This window comes from Falco cherrug, chromosome 2 (genome assembly GCF_023634085.1).
Source record: "Falco cherrug isolate bFalChe1 chromosome 2, bFalChe1.pri, whole genome shotgun sequence".
NCBI classification, from domain to species: domain Eukaryota; kingdom Metazoa; phylum Chordata; class Aves; order Falconiformes; family Falconidae; genus Falco; species Falco cherrug.
Genome location: NC_073698.1, coordinates 67,772,648 through 67,789,497, shown reverse-complemented (window position 1 = coordinate 67,789,497; position 16,850 = coordinate 67,772,648). Strand labels below are relative to the sequence as shown.

Sequence of the window (16,850 nt, the reverse complement as noted above, 5' to 3'; positions counted from 1 at the left end):
GATGCCTGTGGCCTTTGAACTAGGAGCCTAGTGGTTATTTCCCCTTGTGCACATTTATTACAGCTGCAGATGAAACTTACACTGGTTATGGAAAAGAATAGAGAAGACAACTTGTCTCTTTAGATAAAATGACTTGGCTTTTCATACTTAAATGTACTTTTTCCCATGAAAGCAAAGATGTTTGGGTAACAATGTTTGGCTAGCTGTGTAACCTGAATACTGAACAGACGGAGAAGAAATAAATCTTTTTGCTCTATATGATTATGAGATACCCAAACCAATATTTTGTAGGGAGGCCCTGGGCTTAGCTACAGATGCTTGCATTGCAACAGTCAGATATTGTTTCAAATTACTTTTAATTCAGTATCTTTCAGAATCAGCTAGAAATGAAATTCATACACTATTGGATGGGAGAGCTGTTGGCAAGGGCTTTGAGGAAGAAAGCACTTCGATTTTGTGACAGCAAGACCAAAATCTGTGGGTACAGAGGAGACTTACTTCTCCTCAGAGACTGTGCCATGGTACCAAACAAGATTCTGAGTGCTAGCTCTTGGGCTGGCTTTGCTTTTCTTTCCCCTCCCATTTTCTTTCCTGTAATGGTAGCAGTGTAGCTTAAAAATTCCACTATTTCCCACCCTAATCTTTGCCACAGGTCCCAGACACTTGATGGGAAGAGGCTCACAATTACTAAGTGTTTTGTGATGTCACAAGCATTCAAGTATTTTTGATGTGGGAACATTGACATAACTGCATGACTCACTCAGCCAGGACAGAAAAGAGAACAGCCTTGCAGTGCCTTATGCTGCTTCTTGAACGCTGGCTATCTTAATGGGGTCAGCGGTGGCATTTGTCTTGAAAACCATCCAGTAAGGAGGGAAGTTCTCACACAGTATTCCTCACAGATGGTGAGACCTGCCAGCAGTTTTACGGCTCAGCAGTGAATGGCTCTGCAGCTGTACGGGCATACCTGCTGGAAGGCTGCCTGAGTGATACAGCCAACATGTGCGTCAACAAAACCCGGCGCCGCTGGTGGGTTCCTTTGTTTAATCTTCTTCCAGCAAACAAAAAGTGACTTGGCTTCAAAACAATGGGAGGGAGGGAGAAAAATAAGGGGAGAGGGTGCTACTGAAAGATTTAGTTAAAGTCTATTCTTCTCTGGTATTTCTCAGAGTAGGGGTCAATGGTTTAAGTACAACAGGCTTGATTCACCGCCTAGATGAAGCAGATGGGGCAGATCACCAGGCAGCAGCTTCCAAATAAAAGCTGCGGAGGGCAGCTTTAACTTTTCTCGCAAACCAAAGGGCCATTACAATAGTGAGAAAGTGGGACCTGACCCTACCCACCCTTCACTTCCATCTGCTCCGGAGAATTCTTTGTACAGCATTTGGGTCGGAAGGGCCACCTGAACCAGCCCTCTCCTCCTCTGCCAGTGGCCTGGAGATCCAGTACAGGAACTGGCAGACAGTCTTCCTGCACAGGGGAGTACAGTGATTGGCTAAGTCTTATACTCTCACCTGGAGCCCACACTATACTGCAAAATGAGGTGCTGCATCTACAAATCACAAAAGACGCTCTTGCCTAAAAGAGGAGACAGACTAAGCATGAAACTAGAGTCATGCGTGGGAACACAGATATTGATAGGAAAACACAAAGGAAGAGTGAGCTGCCATTGTCCAGAACTGTGCTCAGGAGCCAGCTGCTTGATTGCCTCTACGTGTGCCGCAGGCATCGTGATGCTTTCAAAGCAGCGCATGAGGTCAGTTCACAGACATGTGCTGGGAGTTCCTCCCAAGAGAAATCTTGAGTGAAAGGATGGAAGTGTTTATTTGGAAGTGTGATAAGTGGGCAGTAACTGTGGTTTCATGGGACAATTAAATGCAAGAGTCAACATACTGGCAGTGCTGATAGGTCAAGTAGGAATAGACAGTGAAGAACCAGGAAAATGGAAACAAGCAGTTTATATCAGTTGCAATATAGCAACCAAGACGGGAACCAGAAGAGAGAAGCAAAAAGTCAAGCTGCAGTATAAAAGAATTAATTTTTCAGCAGAAGTAAAAATGTATCTCCGTGGCACTCAGCTTTCCATGATCTGACTGTGATGCTTGCACAATTATTATCCAAGACTCCTTTCCCTTCTCAAGTCTGGAGTAGACCCTAAGAAATCCCTCAGTGACCCCATAAAAGGCGTACCTGGAGTTAACATACACAGACAGCTACTTCTGATTGAAGTTTTTAGCATCAGTAGTCTCTGAGCATCACTATTAGTCTACAGACAAGTCTATGTTATGTACCTTTTCTAGATTTTTAGACCCTGACTCTGAGCTACTAGCACCCCATGTTGTTTCCCAAGCTTTTCTAAAGCTTGACTTATGAGTATGCATAGGCATAACAACATGCAGATCTGATGAAAGGGTACTGTACAGATTTTTGTCCCTTGTACAGGAAAGTGTGAATACATTTTTCCATGTTTCTTTGGGCACATATATTATCAGACAGATAGACAAAGAAATAAATCATTCCACATACTGTATGTCCAGAATATTCCACTGTCAGTAGTTATCTGCATTCCTGTAGTAATATTAATTTTTTTATTTGATGACTCATAATCTTTTCAGTTCTTTCACACCATCATCCGTTTGTTTCTCGATTCTCTGAACAAGCACAGCATAACTGATGTTGGTAAGTCCAACATCTACCATTGCCTTTGCTTTCAGCCATGAAATTTCCTAGACATGAAACCAAAGCACTCTTCTGCACACGCTGAACAGCTTTGCTCTCATACATCACAAGCTAAGCAGTTTGTTCCCACATAGTTCGGTGCTCTACTAATCCAGAAGAAAACTGCACTCACCCAAGACCAAAAGGATTCTAATTTGGGACTTCTTTTTTCCATGGGAATTATATATGGACCAGACTACAGATATTCAGCCACAGTGTAGAAAAAGTGCAACCAACATATACAGGCCAGGAAAAGAGAACAATGACGGAGGAGTCTAATTCTGTGCCCCAGGGACAAGAGGGATTCCATGACCAGGCAAAGTAATTATTTCTGTCTTCTGCCCTGCCTGTGCACCTTATCATCAGTTCGTAATTCTTCAATTATCCCTGGATTGCTGTGATGAAACCTTGACTATTTTGACTTCAATTACTTTGAAGAACTGGGTCAGAATGCATGTGTGACAGATAACAAGGCGTAACAATAAAAGCAATAAAAAATGCAGAAGGCGCTAGTTGTGCAATATAGTGCCATTAACATATCACACCAGAAATCTTACTTTTGGAATTTCCTAAGGTAATTTTAACCATAGAGTCTTCACATTACATTAAAAGTCCTCCTTGTATAACACCCAGGGTCGGGTCAGCAAGTGTAGCAGGAATTGAAACGTGGGCTTCTGGGTTTAGTTAATCTCCGCTGTCTGACCTTAAAGATGGCAGTCAGGAGAGGCACAGAGTGCCGGCGTGGGCTACAGCAGCATAGCCTTTCCTTGTTTGCTACTCACACCCTTATTTTCACAGGAGAAAAGGAAGATCAACAGGCCTGAAGGAAATTGGATATAAGTGTTCCTGGACTCAAAATAAAATAATAAGACTTATTTTGAGTATTAAGACACATATGTATACACGGGGGTTGAGAGTGAGGAAAAGAAAAATACTCAGCATGAGTGTTAAGGAGAGAAAAACCGTGTCTGCTTTGACGGTTAGTATTTGGTGCCCTCTTCTGCACCCATACATATTTTTAAAGTTCTTTAGAATCAGGAGAAGAGCATCTGTCTGTCGTCCATTTCTACATAGCAGTGCTTTGCTGCTAAGGGCAAGGGGTCATCCTAGCAGATGTCAGCCATCGTGGTGATGGGAAAAGCAGAATCTTTTTTTAGGTGAGAGGAATGACTTTGTTAATAGAGAATAGAAGGCTGTGAATAGAAATTAAAAAATATTTAACTGAGATTTCATTTATGACATCTAAATTATTATATTAATAGAAGTACACTGTATTTTGATTGTGACTGAATAAGAAACATACCATGTATATAAGGTATATAATCAGTTTAATCACATGCTGATCCCAGGACAATCTCATCCCAACATTTTATGAAATTACAAATAACATATAGTGCACACAATTCTTCATAGTAATTTAAATGTCACTTTGCTAAATGAACTTGAAGACAGATTTGCATTTCTTGAATGCAGAATCATTTCAATATTAATTTCTATTTTTTCCATTACCAAAAGATAATTTTATGCTAGAATTTCAAATACTTAAATCCAAAAGGTTCACTAATTCTGCTCTTAGCTTTTGAGTTTCAGCAGTACCAAATTCAATTGGAAAGCTTGTTAACTACCTTTATCTTTCTACCTTGAACTTTTATCTGCAGATGCACAAAGCATTGCAAATGTCTTACAGCAGTTCTCTACCAGTCTGCCACAGTCTGAGCAGCTCTTGTTTTCTGCAGGATTATTCATTTTTTTGAAAAGGGATGATACAGAGGTTATCATTGTGCCAGCTCATAGCTCCTCCACTGAGAACTGAAGAGAGCAATATCTAAATCATAGATGTTGTTAAGATCATGACAAGCCTCAGGTTCCCGTATGGCAGTCCACCTGAACTCCTGACCCAGGGCAGGGTTGCTCAGAAACATCATCTGAGCAAGAAGCAGAAGACTGCGGTCTGGTTTTACCCTTCCAGGTATGTCTCTGTTCCTGTTTATTGCTGGTTGACTTCATGCGAAGAAATCCATTTGACATTTTAAGATTTACTTTCTTGGATACATAGGTTTGAGCAGCTGCTGCTAACCTCCCCTACAGTTTTGAAGCCAGTTTGTTTTCAGTCAAGCTAAACCTTAGAGCCAAAACTGTCAAACTTGGGTGACTACATCAACATAGAGACATGAAAGCAATTGGCCAGATTTTTGAGGATGAAAAACATTCAGAGTTTGCATCAACTCAGCACCTCCAAAACTCACGCCATTCATTTAAGTGATTCCTGTTTGGAAAGGCTGGCTAGTATTTTCAATTTCCTTCAACAATGAACTGCCATGCTTACTAATCTGTCCTGCAAACTGTTACCTTCTTCCATTTTTTTAACTTTGGGGAAGGGAAGATAAGTCTTTAATGTAATTACTAAGTTTTATACGTATGTCAGAGGATAGGTAGAACGGGGTATGTCATAGAACAAGGCTCAGGAAAATATGTAGACTGCCACTCTGAGCAGACACATGACCTCAAAAGCACGTGCAGACACGCTGCACCCAGGGAGCTCATCCCAAATCTGACATATTATTGTCGCTAAGCAGATACTAGAAGATCTGCATCTTATTGTGCGGGAGTGCAAATCCCAAATGAAGGAACGTCTCTGCAAAGCTAACTTTAGCTTAAATGTTGCCCAAGTTTAACTCATACATAGGATCCTAACTTCAGCATGGTGAAGCCTGTAGCTAACTGGCTGGCCCACTAATGGATGCAGTCTGACAATTGATCTCCCTGTAGCAGGGACATATGTTTGCTCCGTGGGAAAACTTCAAGGATATACAGTCCTTCAGTGCCTTCTGCTCATCTAAAGAGGTCACCCTTTTCTTATAAGCAATTAATCGGGGATGTTTTGGTTTTTTCCTGTTTTCCAGCTTGCTCCAGTAAAGATACCCATAGGATGTCCATCCACAACTCTCAGTATTACATACAAGCATAGTGTGGGCAAAACAAACTTAAGCGTTATTTCAGAGTGTGGTTACTTTCATGCAAACAGAGCTAATACAAACACTGTAATTCAAGCACGGATAATTCATGTTAACTCTTCACTGAAGACACATCCATCAGTGGTACACAGAAAGTGATTTTATCCTTGCTTTGTTTTCACTTAGGTTGCTAATTAAGAGAAGTTAATCTAAACAAGTTTGAACTGGACTCAAAGTATCAGCCTCAGGGATTTTTTTTTCTTGTTTACATAGATCAAATACAATTAATTGATGTAGACTTTTGTAATTTTTCTGGTGACGACAAGATCAAGTGCAGTAGCAAACGAGCAAAGACTGCAAAAATGGGTTCCAAAGCTTACTGCACCTCACTTTGTGGCGTCTTACACTTTTGTATCATATGACTACTTACAGCTAAGTGGAGCTGGCCATCCAACAAAGGGACCAGTCAGGTCACTGAAATATGGAGTTGCCCTTTGCTTGTATTTGGATAATTCTGATGGATAAAATGTTGTTCAACATTACTCTGGAATGACATCAAACATTTTGCCTCCATACACAAAAAATTGCAGTCTAGACCGAGAGGAGGTTTTCAGCATCCTTGTTTTCTTCTCAATTTTGCAGAAAATTCTCTTCAAATTCATTATTAAATAAAGGCATTTAAAAAAACTAAACCAAACCTGCACTTTAAACTCAAAGAAGGATGAAGCACCAGTGGAAAGAGGAAAGAGATTTTCTTCCTTTTACTGCCGTACCTACAGTTTTTGAAGGTGATTAACTGTTGTATGCTCTAATATTAAAAGGATTTTTTAAAAGGCATTTTATTGGGAGGATTCCTGATTTAAAGAGGTGCTTCAGGAAGTAATCAGCTGTTTTACTATCCTGTTTAGATAGCTACCTCTCTGCCACTGTAAGCTCTAGTAATATTCGTATCAGTATAAGCAATGTTATGGCACACAATCTCAGGATAAACTGTGTGGAAAGTGGCTTCTAACACTGAATCATCTACATAGCAAAAATATATGCCATTAATAGAATATACTTAGAAAGACAACAAACAAATATCACAGGTAGGCTGCCTAGGAGAAACAGGCTTTATCACTATGTCATCATCATATTCCTCCAACCTAATATAACAAAAATAACTTTGATCAGTCTGTTAAGAACATGATTTCAGAATAAAAACACTTGGATCTCTTTTTTCAGCGTCAGTCTATGAACATCAGATCAACTGCTTCAGCCTTTAAACTGCTTGCCTCATGTCACACTGCATCAACCAAAACAAGCAGAGGAGCTTTTGCTAGAAGTCTCTTGTTTAAAAAGGACTCTTGCAGGGGGTGAATTTCAGAGGAGCTTCCCCGAGCCTGGAAAATGTTCCCTGTACCAATGAGTTTATCCAGGGGTTTTTTTTTTTTGTTTGAGTCTGTCCATGCAGATTTCAGAAGCCAGTTGTTCTACCAGGCTTGACAACAAGGCTCTGAAAAACCCCACTTTTAACTCTAAACATCACCTAATACATCCAGAACCTAAAAACTCCAGCAATGTCCTCAGTTCAAAGGTCATGAGGAAACCACTGTGACCTGCTACTTAAGGCAGCTCAGCACCAATCAAAACACCATTGGTTCCTGAGGAGAAACAGCTTAATTAATCTAATTCTGAATCGATAGTATTCTGCTTAAATATACTGATAAAAGGATTGAGCCCAAGAGCCAAAGTGTTGAGTAGTTGTATCCTGAGAAAATAACTCAGATCTTACCTGAATAGGATGACTCTGGAAGTGTGTGCTGCCACCTGGCTCCTCAGAGATCAGGGCAAATCTCACCTCACCCAGTGTCAACCACCTCTGCACCTCAAGGGAAAGAGTCACCCCTTCTAAGCCCAGGCCATTAGCCTGCAGCATGAGGAGAATATCTCCCAGCAAAGGCAATATTTGCACAGGGACCTCAGGGTCATCGTGAAAGGGTATCTAGTCAGTAGAGGTTTTCTCCTAAATATGCCTGAAGACAGGGCATAAAAGATCACACGCCTTGCTCTATGTCTACTTCAGCAGAGGGCAGGAGAGAAGTGGGCAGAAGGCCAGGAAGGTCTGGACTGGGATGGAGAAGGAAGGAAAGAGTGCCTGAGGGAACTAGACAAGGAAGCACTGCTCTTTGCCATGCAGACCACAGGACCACACTTGGTGGGTTTGGTTTTGCCAGTACTCATCCCCTAGCAGAGCAGCAGGCAACTTAAACCTCGGCTGCATTTTGGGGCTGAAGCAATGTCAGGTTATGCCACAGTGCCTCGCTACACTGCATGCAGTCCTGATGGGTTCACCTGAGACCTGCTACACTGTTCTGGAAGCTGCTACTTGCTTCAGTGATGCAAGTGATTCTTGGGACTCTGTTACTGAGCCATATACACACACACACACACACAGACACACACAGAGTATATATACAGGCTGTATACTAATAAATTAAACAGTGTCAGGGAAAGTTCCTGGGCAGGGGAAGTCCATCAGCTATACTACAAAATTACACTGTTAGAATACTTTCAGGCACAGCTTTGGTCTGTGCCAAATAGGACTTTGCCAAGCATAGTTCAAGAGTTAGTGCAGCCCTGGCACCACTTCCAGCAGGTGGTTTGGATGTGGTTGCCCTTTGCTGAAGGGTAAGAACCAGTTGCAAGCCAATTTGTGACAGTTGGCCTCAACGCCAGAACAGGGCCCCAGGATGCTTTGCCTACCACCAAACACAGCCTTACGCCTGCCAACTGAAGACATACTCGGCCTCTGCAGAAATTCAGGACCAGATGTGAGACGTTGTTCCCCAAAGGTCTGGAGACACTGACAGAGTGGATGGTGAGCCAGAACACTTCACTCAGAACTCCAGGGCACTCTCTGACATGTCTCTGGAGAGCAATACCTCATGCATGTGTGCTGCTATTAGCCTGAGTTACATTTGAGTGAGGTAAGTATTCCTTTTGGTGGCTACGAGAAATGGAAATGGAAGCATCACAGAGCATGGGACTGCTGCTGTTGTAGGCAATATGAAAATTAAAAGGATTACACATCTTTCCACTTAGGTGTTCATTTCCATAGTTGTAATTTTCAGATGAGAGGGTATGTCCTGCTGCAGTCCCAGTAAACAAATATATGACTGTTAATAAATTTATAAATAAATATATACTGTGGCCCATATAAAGTACAAATCATGTGCCTTACTACTATGCAATAAACCTCCTGGATTGCTTTAATTTAATTAATCAATGCATAGGAAGATTTTTATTTTAACATCAACTCACTCCTTAACTATTAGAGCTCACTCCCTGGAGAGAAATATCCCCAGTTATCTTAATTACTATATAGTTCAGCCTCTGCAAATTTTACACCATACATTTAACTTTTGGTTTCATAAAATGTGAAGTGCAAAGTACGCACTATGTGCCTCCCCACACAACTTTACAGTAGCATTACCTACTTCCTAGCTTTGCACACTTTTTGTACTTCTGACATGGAATTACACAAACACTAGCCATTCTTTGTTACCAAAGTAAGGGAAAGCATTTGTTTGCTTTAAAAACACTTGCTATAAACCACTCCTCCATTGTGGTAGCCATTCAAAAACCGCACACTCAATTCTTAGAAAAATTCCCAGCAAAATTCCTGAAATCATCACAACAGGTCAGTTTGTGAACCTTTCTTTCAGGGCTGACGTATAAAACTTCTCAGACAAAACTCTTCTGTCTATAGATAGATTAATTCAACTTGCCTGACTTTCTTCTCATTTATTTTTAAGAGGTAGGAGCTACCCCTGTTAGAATGGTACTGACATACTAGGACTGTAGGACTGCTCCCAGCAATAGCAATGTATTAGATAATTTCCAAGAAAGAATGGTTTCTCTGCAGCTTCTAAGTGGCAGCCTGATTGGCAAATTAGTTATTCAAGAGATTCACTTTCCGAATATACTTGTTCTCCTATTTTTTCTTTCAGAAGTCTTTCTAGATGTTTACTTGAGGAAAGATCAGGATAGATCATTGCTTGAAACTTGAAGATAACCTTGCCACTTGAAACATTGCATTGCATTTTTTAATTAAATACAATTTATCTGTATCCGGTACTTTTGATATTAGATGCTTTGAAGCCCTGGTTAAGCAACCTGAGGATGTATTCAAGAAACTGTTTCTGTGCATTTATGAATAAGAGCTTTTATTATCAGTCTTCTTTATTTAGGTGTTTTGGATACACACCATAGCTTCCTTCCTGCCACAGGCTTCTGTCCCACCATCATCATCTGTTTATTTTTACTCCTAAATGCATATTTGGAATTGTGACCTAAGAGAAAGCCTATTTTGTTAACGTGCTTCTCTGTTCTACTTCACTCAGTTATATTCCTTTTATTTCTGTATCTTCACCTTCATTTATTTATATATTGACTTAGAAATTCTTTAAATCTTAACAAAGAGAAAAAACAGACATTGGTTTGTGTTAGAACTACTCATAATGTACTATACATACCATTGCAATAAAATATATTTAAAAATCAGATTTTGATCTAAATCACAAAAATCTACCATAAATAGGGCCATAACAGCTTGTTAGCAGACAGTGAGAATATTGCTGTGGCACAAAGGTTTCTAGGTTTTTCCAAAGACAAATTAAACAATGAGATAGTGGTATTAAAAGGAAGAATCTTCAGACATGGAATATGGACGAAGGTTCAAGAACATGGATTTGCTTGCAGCTACTCAAAATATTATCATATTCCAACAGTAATGTTTTTATAGATTAAAATCGTAAGGATAACTGGCAGTCTAAGGAGAAGTTATTTAGAGAAGATAACCATCTTATAAAATTGGTTTTGATTCTTTGAAACATTTGGCTTCCATCTGCTACAAATTATAAAGCAAGCACAGAATAGGTACAAAAGAGAGAATATTAATTACTCTTTTTATTCTTGTCTTTGATTTATGGATATGAGCTTACTCGTGTTAGCATAAATGAATGCTATATATGTTGGTGTAATGATCATATTTAAGTAGAAATAAGACACTTCCCTGTCCACTCCATTTTTTTGGGTCAGTTTGTTCAGACATCTTTACTAGGGTTCAAAGAGGCTGCAAGCTGCATATACATAACTTCAAAGTGTAAATCAATTACTTACTGGCCAGCACCCACAAAAGGTTGCTAGAGCTTAACACTTAAACACTAGTGTGCTTGCCACCCTGACAAGCCACCTGATGACTCTCTGCTGGCCAGACAGGCATCAGTTGTGGGGGGAAAGGCTGATTTCCAGGGCTCCTGAGGATGGTCCCTCAGTGTGGCAGAGATGCCATCTTCTACTGCAAGCTGAAAGTCCGTAGCCTGAAAAAGTTCCATGAGCTGATCCTGGAAATGCTTAGGATGTGGTTTTGAAATCTCTTCTTGAATTCACTTCTTGAAATGGTGTGCATCGCATTAATAGTGTGCGCCATTAAAGGCAACAGCTTTGTTTACTAGGTGAGAAGCTCTTTAAAGAAATATGGCAGTCTTTGCTCAGTTCTGAAATGAATTTCAACAGAATTTCAAGTTCTAAAATGAATTTCAAGAGAACAGAATCTCCCCATTTTTGCAAGTATGTTCAGTCAATTATTCTCTGCCTTCATTAATGGTATCTGTTTTTCTCAGGGGAGATAACTGTTCTTCAGCTTCTGTTCGCAATTCCAATGCTTCAGGTTCAAAAAAATGCAGTTTTTAATGTTCAATTTTATTATAATCTTCCACTCTACATTTCTGTTAATTTGCTTCACTGACCTTAAACTTAACTTCTGAAGATTCCTAAATCTTACCTTTTTTCTGAATACCATATTTACTACCAGTAACAGCAGTGCCATTACTCAGTGAGAGTGACAAGTTGTTCTGTGTATTCTAACAGCTAAAACACATACATTACCATCATCTAGAACTCAACCTTAACTGAGAGACTTACCAAATATTGCAAAGAAGGTCTGAGAGTTTGTTAAGGTCCTCTAATATTTGAAAAGAGAACAATCATTCAGATATGTTGATTCATTTTGCCAGATTTGTTCTACTACTGGAGTGAAGAAGGGAAATATTTATCATCTAATTTCCAGTGTGAACATGAGAAGATGAAAATTTGCTTTCTCTTAAGAATTTCAAACAATTCCAATTTTGTACATCAAGTATTTGCATTAATCTGAGAAGAAGACTAATGTGTGTTTGTGAATATTCTCAAAATAATTGGAATGTGCTTGACTATTACATACTGGCAGAGTATAAAAACCTCTTTAAATAGACCTAAATAAACAATTTAAAGTAACAATTAACATATAATTTGCAGAAAATTTTAAAGGGAAAAAGGTAAAATAAATTTTGTTTTCAGAACCCTGGTCTTCATTGCGAGGCCAACTGTTTGCAGGCTCCAATAAGGTGTTTACAAAGTGACCTGAGTACGATCCTGAGTGCACTTTAGCAAGTAATTCCTCATTTAATTTCATGTTCTTCAGTGTATAGTCCATTGTTTGAAATGGCACTGAGACAAATCCCTCACCAGAAAGATTTATTTATAAGTAACGTACACATCTGTAATTCTTAAAACACTCTATCAGTTTGACTAAGAGAGATCATTATCAGGTCAAGATGAAGGAATAGCCTTGACAAGATAGGAGGGAAAATGTCCGTATCAAGACAAGAATAATAGCCCTATCAAGAAAAGTGGTAGGAAAAGGATAGATCCAGGCATGTAAGGAATATCTCTGCCAGCTGTATCTCTCAATCCTTTACTTTGATGTCAAGAAAAAGTAGTTCTAATTCAGGAACAATAACCAAATACCTAACCATGAAGGAACTCCTTCAATATTATTCACAGGAGTGAAGTTACTCGTTTGTTTGAGCATTTTCAGAATCAGAGCTTTTATGACAAATGCATCTAAACCCAGTATTTTCCCCCTGAAGACTGACAACATTAGCAGTTTGTCAGGAAAGTACATTTAAAAATAAAAGTAACCTTTCTTAATCGTTCTGCTGTTTAGACCTCACACACGCAATGATACTTGTCTGTAATGGGATTGAAGTCCTGCTCTTAACAGTTGCTGGTCCCAGAACTGCTAAACACATGGTCACCTTTTGTTCTCCTATTTTAGCAGAATGAAAATCCAAGGAAAATGAACATATAAAAGCTACCTAGCCAGGACCTGATCCAGCAGCCACAAGATCAGAGTCATACATTCCACAGACTCAGGCAAATCCAATCAGTAAGGTCAAGCCTGTATAGGCAGATGAGTAAAGTATGGAGCTATCCCTGAAGCATATGAAAGAGCAAAACACCAAATGATGTCAGCTATTGCAGACAAGTAAGTAAACTTGCCTTCAAGTTCTGTTTCAGTGCTAGATTTATAAGAATGTAGAGGAAAGAGTACTGATAGGAGAGTCACACAGACATACAGAAGGGAGGCAAAGAAAAAAAATGTCTATCCTATTGATCCCACAAAAGTTACATGTAATTGGCTCCTCTACACTTTTATTTTTTGTGTATGAAACTGCATTTTAAAATTTTGAATAGTATCATATTTTCCCTGACAGCTCCACTCTAAAGAAGATCTTTTTCTGAAGGTTCCTTGCATTAAAAAAATGTGTATCTCTTTCCGTATTTGCTCAGAACCTCTAGATTCCAACAGAAACTTTTGATGAAATTCCTGTTTGATTCTCTTTTTTTAATGTATCCGGAAGACTGGAAAACTAGCAAACACATCCCAAGGGACAGTGAAGTCCTCTGCCAAGAGATATTTAACAAGCTTTTTTATTTTGCCTTGCTTTTACTTAAGTAAATTGAAATAATTTAATATGATCTGTTTTAATCACATTGTATATATATCTAAGCACATATTGACCTTTCCATATACCTTTATAAATGACTGAGAAGGCTTGGCCAAAGAGACTACATGTCTGGCATCCTTTAAAATAAGCTGGAGCCTACTTACCTCCATAAGGTTCACAATAATTTGCTGCCAGCCAACCATGTCCAGCTGGATTGTGGCAGCACGTTATAAATGACACGACTTGTGTCATCAATAAGTAAGTACATCTGTCAGTTTGTGACTATGCTTAGAGAAGTTGGAGATTCCTTCTCTTTTTTTCCTCCGAAATCTGCAAACTTTCTCTCCCCTGTTTTGCCTCCCTTTTTGAAACAGAACTATCATAATCTGAGCAATACAGTTGTTTGCTGCAGATGTTCAAATTTAGGCTGACATGCAGTATTAGATTCTCACATGTAAGGAGGTGATGATTCAGGCAGTTTCTACTGATACTTATAATAATCTTAATTATGTGTGCTATTTCACAAGTTAGCTCCAGACTGCATCATTTGCCCTCTTAAGCGCTTTCTTTCATGATTGAAAATGGCAGAGCAAGAGATGTCAAAACAGAGACTGCTTTTCTACCTGCAGGTCAGATGGTTGAGAAAAGAAAGCATTCAATAGCATTTCCTATTCTTCTAAGGATTATTTCTCACAGTTGCAACTTGGCCCAAAGTGGTCAGTGGTTGACAGGCTCTCCAGGCTAGCATAAAACGCCTGGAGGCGGAACTATTTTCCAGGCACCAGCCTAGTTCTTGGAGAGCAGAGCACTACTTCTGCATTCAGGTTAGCTCTTCTTGCAATGATGTTCAAATGCTAAAGAAGCTTCCTGTGCTTACCTCCCCCTCCAACCATACCCACACAGGACTGCTGTGGACTAAGCTCTTCTTCTTGTGCAGTAGAACAACAGGAAGGGATCTTTTCCAGGTGTCACACTGACTGGGTCTTCAGGTATTGGCACTCACAGGGTAGACTGTAGGTAGTGCCTCATTGCTGCAATAAGATAAAAACCAAAAAGAATGATCAATTCTTTTCTCAGAACATCGGGGGAAGACATCTGTATTATGTTAGATACTTGGTTTTGCTGGGCGCTTTATAGTCTTGACATAGATTCAATACAGGCACATGAATTTCTTGTTTCTGTAAAGAGTCCTACAGCAAGAAACTGCAGATTATTATTTGAATATAATGGTCAGAAAGTAACAGCAGTACTTGGTGGTTTTTTTTTTTCTTAATCCAGATTCTATTTGTCATTCTCTTTCCTTTTTATTTCTGTGAAAGATGCACCGTATGTATTTCTTTAGACCACCTGTGGAAGCCCTGATGACTCAGAAGCTTCAGCTGCTATGGCTGTTTTAAAACCTGAAATCTTTTGAGTCTTACTTTCTTGTGTTTCATTATTCACAGACTGGTTCAAAGCCTGCTAAAGTTAAAGATTCCTTTTCAGCTCTCAATTGGCTAGTATTTTGGTCATAATTTTCATTTTAAGGGAAGAAGAAATTTAATTCTGAATAACCATTCTGTCCTCTTTAGAGCATCTCCAAGAAGTATGGAAAAGTGTTAGGTGCTGGATCTGCCATTTCCTGAGCTCCAAAGACACAGAGAGGACCACTTTTATTCTTTAACTTTATAGCTCCCATCCAGCTTTCAGCACATGAACGCAGTCTCCTGCCAGAGTAGCTTGTGGCCAAGGTGACTACATCCTTAACAACGGGCCTCCTCAGCAGGAGTAACTTAGTGTCTGGGACCACAGCACTCTACGGGATAGTGCTTAGTCATTGACTGTCAGGCACCCTGCATGAATTTTAATCCAGCAGGAAAGACATGAGGCCACAGGAAGGTGCATCCCAGCCTTAAAACCAAAATGGAGCTTGCAGTCTGACAAAGATACAGATGGAGTTCACAACCTCCAGCAGCATCCATAAACTGTACGTTGCCAAACTCCATGCATTGTCCCAGGAGGGCACGCTCTGAGATGTATTTTTGTTATCTGCAAGGTAGACAGGACTTACAGTGTCTACTCTCTATCTAAACATGAATCTTGGGAAGAACACACATTTTGAAAAACTACTTTTTTCCTCTATTTATTCTGAATATATGTATGTCTCAAGTACTTAGAAAAAATCAATAATGAAAAGTTTATAAATCTGAACAGGTTCAGTAATGGGAATAGCAATAAATTTCCTTCTGTGTGATGAAGAGATAAAACTACTACCGCTTTGTGTCTATGGATGGAGGAGATAATTTGTATTTCTGGTTCTATTTTTGGCTGTTCCAAGCAGCCCTGCCATACAGGGAAGGTGGCCCTAATCAGTGCTGATGTGACTCCATCAAGGTCACTCCATCTCTAGGCCAGACCTTAGGCCGCTTTGACTTAGCAGTATAGGCACAGCTTCTGGATATAATGTCAGCTCTGACTCAAAGTTGCTGCTAGAATCAGTAATGACATTAGTCTTAATTATACAGATACAAAAAAGTCTGATGCAAACCCTAGCGTAAAGAACAGCTTAAAATGATTCTATTATTGAAATACTGAATCAGCAATAGCAACAGAGATAAACATATGGAGGCAAAGCGTATGGTAGACAAATGACAAAGACACATTACATAGTCTAAAAGCACTTGCCAACTAAAAATAGGCCCAGACACTGCACTTGGATCTCTTTGGGCTGACTCTGGCATCCATGTGGAATAAAACTATCTTCAGATGCCTCCACATTACAACCATACAAGTTCTCTTTCTTTCTGTTTGTAAATTCAATGGGGGTTACTTGACCACATAAATTATGGCAGAGCTGGAATATAATACTGCAGAAAAGAATGCTCCCCAAAATGCCTTGCAGTGCTCAATGATAGCCGTAAGCTGTGGAAAACTCCCCCAACCAACGACCCTCAGACTGTGAAGAAAAGACAAAACAGATGCACGGCTGTGATCCAAAGTACAGTGAAGAACTGGGTAACATCTTCCTTCATGGAGAAGGAAAGCTGTAGGAAGGAACAAAACAGGGGGCACTGCTTTACAAGCAAAGATCTCTGGCTATTTTTGATTTATCTTTACCAACTCTGTGCTCAATCCAAAGCCAAAGCACTTAACTATAAAACGAAATATGATACCTCTGTATTTGGTGTTGTCATGTAAATTTGTTTTAATTTTATATTTGATAAATACTGTTGGAATAAAAAATCTCTCTCACAGCAGAATTGGTTGACAGCCCCCTAAGTGCTGTGCCTTTTATAGTGTATCATAATTGACAACCCTTAGGTAGCTAGAGTATGCAGTCTATGAAATGGAGCGTGCTTGCTCTACGTTTGAAGAAAAGTAGGTG

The 16,850-nt window shown here is 39.6% G+C and overlaps 1 long non-coding RNA gene across 1 annotated transcript in view; it reads right to left on the bottom strand.

Moving 5' to 3' along the window:
• LOC114017420 (uncharacterized) overlaps positions 1 to 16,850 on the bottom strand; it is a 32,762-nt gene that overhangs the window by 11,964 nt on the left and 3,948 nt on the right. The window contains exon 2 of the long non-coding RNA XR_003562477.2: positions 14,364 to 14,517. This is a non-coding gene — a long non-coding RNA (uncharacterized LOC114017420). The remainder of the gene's footprint in view (positions 1 to 14,363; positions 14,518 to 16,850) is intronic.